Source organism: Alligator sinensis, unplaced genomic scaffold (assembly GCF_000455745.1).
Source record: "Alligator sinensis unplaced genomic scaffold, ASM45574v1 scaffold789_1, whole genome shotgun sequence".
In the NCBI taxonomy this organism is placed as follows: Eukaryota; Metazoa; Chordata; order Crocodylia; family Alligatoridae; genus Alligator; species Alligator sinensis.
Window position 1 is genome coordinate 1,349,066 of NW_005842397.1, and position 10,893 is coordinate 1,359,958.

General features: G+C 39.6%; 1 long non-coding RNA gene across 2 annotated transcripts in view; it reads right to left on the minus strand.

The window, feature by feature from the left end:
- Nucleotides 1-505: 505 nt before the first annotated feature.
- Nucleotides 506-10,893, minus strand: part of LOC112551259 — a 22,174-nt gene continuing 11,786 nt past the window's right edge. For both annotated transcript variants that reach the window (XR_003095512.1, XR_003095513.1), the window contains exons 2-4: nucleotides 8,369-8,475; nucleotides 3,098-5,640; nucleotides 506-591 (exon numbers count right to left, since the gene is read on the minus strand). This is a non-coding gene — a long non-coding RNA (uncharacterized LOC112551259). The remainder of the gene's footprint in view (nucleotides 592-3,097; nucleotides 5,641-8,368; nucleotides 8,476-10,893) is intronic.

A 10,893-nucleotide genomic window follows, 5' to 3' on the forward strand; every position in this document is an offset into this window, starting at 1 on the left:
TGTGAATAGCCCCTTCACTATAGTTATTCATGTTTGTATTTGCAGGATCTTTGTCATTAGTTGTATCTATAAAGTGACATACAGACTTATAATGCTATGGGCTGAACAGATTTAGGTTCTTTCCTAAATAGGTTCTTACATAAATATATATGGATACCAGGGCTGGCCCCAGCCTCCCCTACCCCACCTGGGGTAACTTGCCACATGCCAAAGTGTGTGTGGCAAGGGTGTTCCCCGGGAACAAGTAGCTATGCCGCCGCTACTTGCCCCTAGGGAACCAAACATCCACGCTCATCTGGACGCAGCCTTGATGTTTGTCATATTGTTATAGATAAGAGGTAGCAGGTTCAAAAGTTTTCAGTAAATTGGGATCCTAAATCCCATTGATTTCATGGAGATTTACATTTCAGTATGCCTAAATCTGTCTTCTGGTTAATTAGGTCCAGATTCAGAAAGGTATATACTTGGTTTAGATCCATCCCAAAGGGCCAAATGAGTTGGATACCTTTGACTGGTGGTATTATAATGGCATAGGTGCTTCTGCTAGGAGATGACTCAGTGACCCAGGGAGTCCTTTCCAGTCCTTTATCCCTAGATATGATAACAAAAGGGGAGATATTAAAATGGTGTAAATGGAACGGAGTGCCACTAGAATGACAATAGAGAAGGAATTGCTTTTGTTAATTTCTAAAGTTATGACAAGTCTTGGCTGGATGAATTTGTAGGGATTGGTACGTGCAAGAATGTACAAGGAAAACCACTGCTGACTCACAGGGCAAGGTGCTTCCATTTCTAACCTCTCTGCTTATGTGCCTAAACCTGGTAAGGGGGATCTGTTTCTGTTTTGTTTGTGTGTGTGTGTATGTGTGTGTATGTGTGTGTGTAGATTCATGTTTATAGAGATGAACTGAAGACAAACTCCAGACCTGAATGCTAATTTATTTTGAGGAATTTTAGATTTGGACCTAACTTTTGTAGTTGAGGATCTTCTCAGTTTTGTTATCTCTGATACATTAACGTAGAGAAAACAAAACTTTGGAGTATGAGAAAGCTACTACCCTTACTGTTCCCTGGGAACATCATAAAAGAGACAATTTCAGGACAATTCAAGTGTGTGTGTGTTTGCTTGTTTTTCCACTGAACTCTGACATATCTCTGAAGCTGGCATTACTGTTCTATAGTAAATGAGATGAAAGTCTACAGGCAGATCTATGATAGTGAGTATAGCTGGGGAGGTCAGTCAGTGGCACCATCAGCAGTACTTGTTTGAAATGCAAATCAAGGGGTATAACTCATTGGTAATAGATTATTTTATTCTGATCTAGGCTAGTTTCTTGATTATGTTTTGAGCATGTGAAATTGGACACTGAATAATTATAGAGCTCTGTTCCTTGAGAACAGGCTAGACCATGGCTAATCACCCACTCCATGCAGTAACTCTAAAAGTCAGTCAGCAGTCTAGAAAACTACCAGGTTTGTACTAATGCAAATACTATATCAAGATTCTGGCTCTAACTACTATCCAGGGCGGATACAGTCCCTCACACAACAGCAAGTTGCTCTGTTGTGTGAAGGGCTGTATCCTCTCTGGACAGTATTTATGGTACTTTGTCAGCATTTACCTAATATTGTACTCTGGCGGCTCATGTCACTGTTTTCATCCAGGCAGAAATAAACAAACTGGGTGCATTACAGTGTAAATGCATGAATGCTTAAACACAGAAATTAGACCACTTTAAGTGCACTGGTCTTGAAAAGGACCCAGCCCCATAAGTGCAGGTGCAACTATATCAATATTAACATATTTCTATCAGTTCAACTTCACCTTTTATGAGGAGGAAAATAAGCTATCTTTATAATAGCAATGATCCTAAGTCTTGTGCCAGTTTACCAGTATAAAATATATGTGTAAACTTGGCCTTAGCAAAGGTTAATTTGGAGACAAAGGTAGGGAGGGAAAAAAAACTATTTAATACATTATCTAAAAGTTGCACAAGGGCACAATAGTGGTGTGATCAATATGGATATGGAAAAGGCAGAGGAAAATGCCTTCTGCAATGAACCTAGACTGAAATGATGGCTTCAGAGCCATGCAGGGGAATTATTTCCAGTTTCTTTCCGTAACATTTATGAAAAGGTATTTAGCTAAGTCCCTTTTGGTATTTAAAAATCTCAGCTTTTGAGAGCATGCTAGGCATGTTGTGATGTGGAAGGGATTTTGTTTGGTGGGTTTATTTCACTTTTGGTTTTTTTGTTTCAGAAAATGAGCTGACACATTTATTTTCAAACCTTGATAGCTCCATGTGTTTGTTTGGGCTTGGCCAGATTATCTTTGTTCCCTTCCTTAAAATTTCTGGTTAAGAGGGGCTAAGTGTTTTTATACATAAACACTGGGGAGGTATGCGCTGGGTGACTTTACAAGCCTTGTTGGAAAAACGTCAGCAGAAGCAAACAAATGCTGTTGCGCTCAGGTGGTTTTCAAGATAAACAATAGGAGAAAGAGCTTGGAAGGGAAAAAGCATGGCTCGTCCAAAGTTCCACTAGGATGTCCAGAGCTATTGTCTCAAGGACCTGCCCTCTTATTAAAGAGCCAGACCGTAGGTAATGCAGAAACCTTTTATTTTGTTTTTCCCGAAGAAGAATCAGGCATTGAGTAAAGAATCTTGTCAGTAGAGTCTTTGAAAGATGGATTGAGAGGTTTCAGGCACTGCCACTTTACTGGTAAATAGTGGTTAAAACTAAAAACAAGCATAATACCTCATTCTGATCTGGTGCTTTTAATGTGTATTACGAAGTAATATGAGAAAGAGATATCATAATCTCCATTTTATAGGAAAAGCTGAGGCACAGAGAATCTGAGTCTTCTAGAGATAAAGTGGTCCCTTAAGGACACCTACTAGGTCAGGTTTAAGATGGTCACCAAAAGCATAATGAAAACACTTGGGTCGACCTTACAATTCATCTTTTTTCTTCTTTTTTAAAGAAATTGAATATTTTCCAAGAGCTATTTCCAGAAATTATAAGTATCTGTTGCTGCTACTTTGCTAGAGAGGAACTGGTAACCCAGACCTATAGTATGAGCAGAAAAATTACGTACCACGAGGCAAAAGGAGGACAAAGATTTATTGAACATCAACTACTTCATAGTAACTTCTCAGGTGCACACTCTCATGTGAAGGCAATACCATCGTAACTTAACTCTCTATCACTGAAAGCATAAATATCATACATAAAGATTAGACAGGACTCTAAAATCTCCAAGTCTTCAAAAGCAGTATGCATGTTGAATGAATAGCCTAGCATCCTGTGGAGTTACACCGGTGATAAAGGACCTCATAGATTATAGACAAGATGAGGAAGAGGAAAGCCCAAGTGCTCTTCCACTCCCAGGAATGAGATAAGGCAGAAAGTGGAAAATTCTGGAGCTGAGCCATTGTCTGCATAGTTGATGGGAAGTGTTTTTTGGTAACACTAGGCTAGCTTCCAGTGGGGAAAGGAACTGTTGAATGGGATAATCTGTATCCCACATGTGCAAGGTGTAACCTGAGTTATATGCTACATGGAGAAGTCAGGACAATATTAGCCTAGCAATAGAAGTAGTGGATTAAACAAATATGTCACAAATTCAGTCACAGCCCTGTCTACACCACAGGAGCTCTTCTTATCCTAGGCCTTTCATACGATCTCATTAAATATAAATGTAGCACCAAAGTATGTGGCCACCAAAGGACCTTTAAAAATAAATGCAAATAGCTAAAATGCTATCACTTATATATATTTTTTCATTAACTAATAAAGTACATGTATTCAGTTCTTATTTGTGAAGTCAGGGCTGACTCCCTATGGCCAGTGCTACCTTGAGGAGACTTTCTAATGTCTCCCTCTAGAGCTCCTGTCCTTTTCCAGTTACCTCATCATTATAACATATTTACAATGTCAGCTCTCCAAAGAAGTGGGCTTGCTGTTTCAGAATGTTCAGTTCTTTGTCTTCAGAAACAGTCATTAGAGCATGTATGCTCCCTGCATAGCCAATATGTTCTTACAGTCTAGGTTGCCAGCAGGAAATTTGAGTTGCCCGAGGATAAACAAACATGAATCATATCACCCAGAACTCAAGGTCCCTCTATTTTACATGCAAAAGGTGACAGCTCTGGTATATTCTAATGTGCTCATCAGTTCAAATAGACAGTGTTTGTTTGCTGTGTGCTCCGTCTCCTACTCGTTCTACAGTAGCCAGGATTCTCTTTGGAGATTTCTCATCAATATATTGACCAAGTTATCCTTATTTAGCTTGTAATAGCTGATAAAGGGGCAAAGGCTACAGCTTTCTATCACTTCAAAAGCCTTTGCCCAGCATCCTTCATAAAAAGATATTGTTTACCCAGTCTATGTATTCACAAAATATTACCTAACTACCGCTGAGCTACTAGGGGTCTTCACTCACTCCTGAACAGAAAGAATCATTAGCTAAACAGAACAGTGATGAAGCGAAAATGTCGCTGTTGTGTATGAAATGTGCATAATTGCACCAGAAAACTGAGATCAGAATCTGGCCTTTTGGGTATTTTCTACCATCCAAGTTATTTCCTGACAGTGAATATGTCCAGATTTCAGCTCTGCCACTTAAGGCCCTTGAAGCATGCTTTTTTCAGATATGCATCTGTTACGTCTATGTCAGATGCCTTAGAAGCTGCATGCAGTTTCTTTGTCTATACACTCCTGCCAAGTCTGCTTCACATAGACTAACAATTTCAGGTATGGGCAATCCTTTTCCTGGCAGCTTCTTTCAGATGAAACACTGTACTTCATATCTCCAGTATTTCAAAACATTTTCCTAACTTTCTCTGATTGGACTGTCTGTTTTCCCCCATATTATGTATGCCATACCTCTTGAAGATACCACGTCCAATTCCTCATTTCTCCAGTCAGTTTTCTCTTTCTAGTCCTTTACTTTCTCACATCCTTCCCCTGTTCTTATCTTTCTTCTTTTATTATTTGTTATTTTTTATTATTATTGTTCTTACAACTTTTATGTTGATGGTAGTTCACCTAAGTGGTCTTGAGAATACAGGGTCTAATGTGTTTTGCATACTATCATTTCCTTTATATATGCAAATGATATTTTGAGTCATTGGTACTGTCAACTTTACTGGGAGAAACCAATGAACCGTGAACTCCCTTAAGAGATACAGGAACTCAGGAGTAGTTTCCAAGAATGGCAGACTTGGCAAGTATACTATGTAAATCCAGACAATGTCTGTGTCCAACACATTCTTGCTAGATGCTGAAGTTGGCAACATTTTATTTTTACTGCTAAATTACCAAGAGAAGTCTTATTTTATGGCACAGTCACTCAATTTATATTTTTCACATTTTCCTCTCTCTCAAAATGTCTTTCATCTCCAGAAATAGCCACATCAATGATTAATTCTGCCTTCAAGTTTTCTTAAATCAGCCCATGTCATGCTGGGTTTTCTCTACCTGTACAGCTGTTAAGTCATACAGAATTTATACACCACTATTCTGAAGTACTTCTTAATGCTCCATCTCCATACTTCTTCACCACATTCTAGTTTATGATTCTTCAACAATCCCCAGTGCAGATTTTCCTCCTCTTGATGATGTAACTTGTCAACGAACCTACAAAGATTGATCATTGAGTTGCAATATGTTGATCTATTTCCCATTGCACAAACAGTCTGATAACAGGATTAAAACAGACAAGAGAATGTTTGGCCAGAAATGAGCAGTATGTTAGTAACTGGGTATTAGATTCTCTGTTTTAAGATCATCATCTTTTCAAAACACAGGTTTCCCTCGATTTATGCTGTACATGTGTTCCCAGAGAATGGTGCATAAATTGAATTTGCATAAACTGAACCCATTTTACAATGTAACCATTAGGGATAGGTTTCCATGGAGGTGAGGGAGAGAGAGAGTGAGTAAGGTTGGACCTAGGGAAGGGGATGGGGGAGGGTTGCTGCTCCCAGGGCTGCACAAGGCAGCAAAGCAGAGGGAACAGAGAGACACTCACCCCAGCCCCAGCAGCAGCGGCCCCGGAAGCGGCTAGCACCAGCGGCCTTCAGCCTCTGGGCTGCACTGTGCTCCACCTGTCCCCTCGCTCCTGGGCTCCACCTGTCCCCACTCACTTCTGCTCCTGGGCTGCACCGTGCCCTGGTACAGGTAGCCAGTGGCAGCTGCTCCCAGGGTCACTCCAGCATGGGCTGGGGTGAGTGCAGACAAGCGGAGCCCTGGGCAGTGCGGGGTGCAGCACTCAGTTGGCTGCACTAGGGCATGGCACAGCCCAGGAGCAGAGGTGAGTGGGGTCAGGTGGAGCACGGTATAGCCCAATGGCTGCAGGCAGCTGGCGCTGGCTACTGCATGGGGCTCTGCTTGTCCGCACTCACCCCAACACAGGCTGGAGTGGCCCCGGGAGCAGCCGACACCAGCTCCCTGAACCACAGCACAGCACAGCCCAGGAGCTGCAGGCAGCTGATGCCAGCCACTCCCAAGGCCGCTGCAGCCGGGGTTGGGGTGAGCCATGGCTCTTTCCCCTCCCCCCACAGACTTACCTCCTTGGGTGGAGGGGTGTTTATGCTGATCACATAAGAGTGAATTTACCTCGCATATAATGAACCATGGATCTAAGTACACTCATCGCGTAAGAGTGAATTTGCATATAAAGAACCCACATAAATCGAGAGTAACCTGTATATGATTCTAAGACAATAATTGCGTGCAAAATGGTGTTCTTTTTTGATTTCCCTTTTCACACATCACTGTGTTGGGATAGTTTACATACTGAAGTCATAAGTGATGTAACCAGTCACAACAAAATATGTTGACCTGGATATTCAGTAGAAATGCAGTTCTCAAAGCTGTAATGTAGTAATCAAACCTGGATTCTTCTATCAAAAACATTATAACTGAATGTCTGACTGCAGTCAATGAATTTAAAATACAATTGGCCTTCCAGTAAGTGTGGGTGCCACAAAATGTGACCCACATTGTGTGCTATTCTCAAAAATACAGGCCAAATATACGATGCACAAAATTATCATCTAAAAATGATGTCTAGGTTTTGGGCTGAATTGTTCCTAATCATTAGTTAGCCTGAAAGGGAGAAAAAAGAGAGCTTGAAAAACATGAAGGAATAAATATTTAATATCTCTGATATCTTCTTCAGTGTGTCTGGTCCTTTGGCAGCAATAGTCAGTATAAAGCAATTGTAAACCTGACATATTCAGTTAGAAAGAAGCATCTCAGCTGGTGCAGAGTCACACCAGTGGCTGTATCCTATCTTCTTGAAACCTCATCCCTGCAAGAGGGTGCAATCAGAGGCAGCAGGTGTACCCAGAGCATTTTCTCCTTGCTATTTTCACTTGTCCCTTACGTGGGTAATAAATATGTGGAATATGTTGCTGATTAAAGCAAAGAGTGTAAAACTGAGTTCAAGCAACACCTTAACTGTTTCAGAAGAAAAAAAGAGCATGTCAAAAGAGGAGCATTTTACAGCATGTAAAGGCAGGAAAGTGAGATTCAGTTAATGTTAGAACTGCATAAATAAGAAATGTGATAGATTGCTGAAGAACCTTTTCCAGTTCCTCAAAAGGCATATACTCTTAATGAATCAAGTCCTATTGTTGAGCATCTTGCTTTTCCATTTTTAAATTCAATTTTAACTTAAAGAACTACTAATGATACATCAAAAGTCATGAGGCCAATTTTATTTTTCAGCTGCATAAAGAAGCATAGCATAAAACTCAGACGATAGCATTAATGCTCCATTGAAGTGAAACCAAATCTCTTTTCCTCTCACTCTCTGTTACAAGGGAAGGTAGAAGTCTACACTTTTACATTTGTCTTCCTTAAAAAGAATAGTGTTTAATGCCTAAAACTGACCAAATGTCAGTGCAAGAACTGAAAATCCTGCTTGCCCTCATGTGCACCATAGAATGTACTGTGCCAGGAGGACCGACACTAAAGCAATAGATACAGATTCTGATTTTCCAATGTTCTGACTGATCTGCAAATATAAATTAAAACTATTATTTTCCATTGGTGAAATGAAAAATGAAATGAAAAAGCCAAAAAAGAGACCATTTTTAGTAGAACAAGACAATTTGTTTGACTTAAAACATAGTAATATTATTTCACTGTCATGCCTGGGGGAGAGGAGTGTCCTACATATTCTTTTTTTTCAAAATCACGCTAGAGGTGATTTTGAAAACATAATATCTAATATTTCAAAAACGTTGAAACAAATGTATGTTTTAAAGTAATTTCAGGATTTTTGCTATGTGTTTTGGTTGAACCAAATAAGTGTGTGCTTTAATGAAGAGAAAAAAATTAACCCCTCCAAACTTACCTAGATTTGCTGAGGATAGCTGAATTCCATCCCTATCTCTGCCATCAGCCTGCTGGTTGACCCTTGGGCCTGAGTCCCTTTTCCTTCATGTAATTCAGACTTCCAGGCTAAAATAGGGGTGATAATACTGAAGCATTTGGGATTTATTTATGAAAAGTTGAGTATCATTGCTTATTAGAATTATTAGAAAATTACTTATCACAAAGTCGCCCACTCGCCCCCACCGCCCTTCCCCACCTCTACAAACCATGGAAAAAGACACCTCAGGAAATGTTCATTTTTAAAATCATTTTTAATAAAAGCATTTAACTTTTAGTTGCTAAAAAGCACAACTCCTTAAAAACTATCTTTTTTTTTAGGTTCCCCCTGCCTCTGTGAGAAACAATTCAAATTTCAAAAACAATATTTTCTTATCAGCTCTACTGGTAATTTAGGCCCTACTACAGGAAATACTACAGGATCTTCTTCATGCTTTGGCTTCCTCCTGCTTAAAATTAAGCATGAGTTTAACCAGTTTACTAAGGTGGTGCCTCATTCTTCTGCGATCAACAAGGATGCTAAATAAAAACGAGTTTTAGTAGTTCAAGTGATGAAGACTTTTATTCACTAGATACCAAACTGAGACTGTGAGATCATTTTATGTAGGCCAAACACCCAACAGATGGTAACAGCTTTCAGTCATTTCTATTACGGGGGAAATTTGTTGTTTTGACTCTGTGTTCAGGAAGCTTCAATTTTGCATAATTCTTATTTTCTTTAAGAACTGAGTAGCAATAATTTCTGGTCAGAAAATAAAGTATGATTTTGTACAAAAATGCCGTTGAAATATTTTTTGATCAAAAATTGGAGTGCTGACAAAATGCCACTGAAAATTTCAAAATTTGAAAAAGTTTGACCAACTCAGGTTGTGGTCACCACCAGAGGGGGTCCTCATACATTTAAATAATGTTTACAACCCATTTTTACAATGATTTAGAAGTTGGAAACTCTTGCAGTGTTTTAGAACTGGAAAGAAAGGCCAAGTTCCAAAGTGAACTTAGCATATCTTGCATTGAGTAGTTAGATAGAGTATCTTGCATTGAGTAGAAAGAGTATCTTGCATTGAGTAGTAGGTAGTTAGAATTCAGAGTGTAAGGGGAACAACTGTGTGCTCAATAGGTAAGGACAGTTTGACAATGCCATTAAAAGAATAACCATTCTTTACAGCAGGCCTAGCGCTTGAGCTGCAGCCACTTCTCTTTTCCTCGCCCCCTCAGCTCTGAGTCAGACTGAGATTCTGTACTCTTTTCTGCACACTAGATTTGTTTTATCTGGAACTAGATGGACACATATGTTACCACCTGCTGCACATTCTTTAGTTCTTAAGTTTTACAACAGCTTGGTTTTTATCTTCGAACAATTTGTTCAGTGAAAAAGGTGGAAACAAGAAAAGGATAATGTGCCCTTCATACTGTGTAATGGCATTCCTCTTTTTCTCAGGCTGGTCATGTACTATGTTATTGTTCGTAGATGGTACCTGAGTGTGCAAGTGAGAAAAGGGTACAAAACTCTCATATAGTTTTATATGTACTACTCACAATGTTTCTGAACACATTTGCTTAACCATGGTTGGTAAGAAACATATTAGATGGTAACCCTTTGAGTCAATTTTTAAGGCAGCGTCTAAATTTGCACATGCAGATTTTTTGTCAGAACTAGTATTTGAATGTCTATTTGCATGTACAGATACAGCTTTAAAATGGATGGACATTTGTATACATTTACAGGTGCAGTTTAGTAAACATTTGGCCTATTTTTTGCCAGAGAGTTCCCTTCAATGACTGTGAATGGAGTAGCAACATTCAGCAACAGTATTTCAAATTATTCAATAAATACATATGAATAACAGCTGCATTTAAAAAAAAAAAAAAAAGGATTGGTGCCAGGCTCATGTCTTGCAAATATGTATATATGTTTTAGTGGTAGATGAATGCTTATAGGTTCTGAGTGCTAGACCCTTCTTTGTGGTTAGTGAATTAGTCATAAATTGAGGTTGGAAGGGACTTCAGGAGGACATCTCATCCAATCCCCTGCTCAAACAAGGACCATCCCCAACTGAATCATTCCAACCAAGGCTTTGTCTAGCATGCATATTGCATATGCATGTGACACTTGAACTTGTGAAGGTGTAACCGAGGCTTTGTCTAGCCAAATCTTAAAAAGCCTTCAAGGATGGAGATCCCACCAACTCTGTGGGTAACCTGTTCCAATGTTATACTAGTGAGAAAATTCTTCCTAATATCCAACCTAAACTTCCCTTGCTGCAACTTGAAACCATTGCTCCTTGTTATGTCATCTGCCACCACTGAGAACAGTCCAGCTCCATCCTTTTTCAAGCCCCACTTCAGGTAGTTGAAGGCTGATGTTAAATCCCCTCTCAGTCTTCTCTTCTTTAGATTAAATAAATCCAGTTTCCTCAGAAGTCACGTGCCCCAGCTCCCTCACCATTTTTGTTGCCCTCTGCTGGACTCTCTAATTTCTCCACA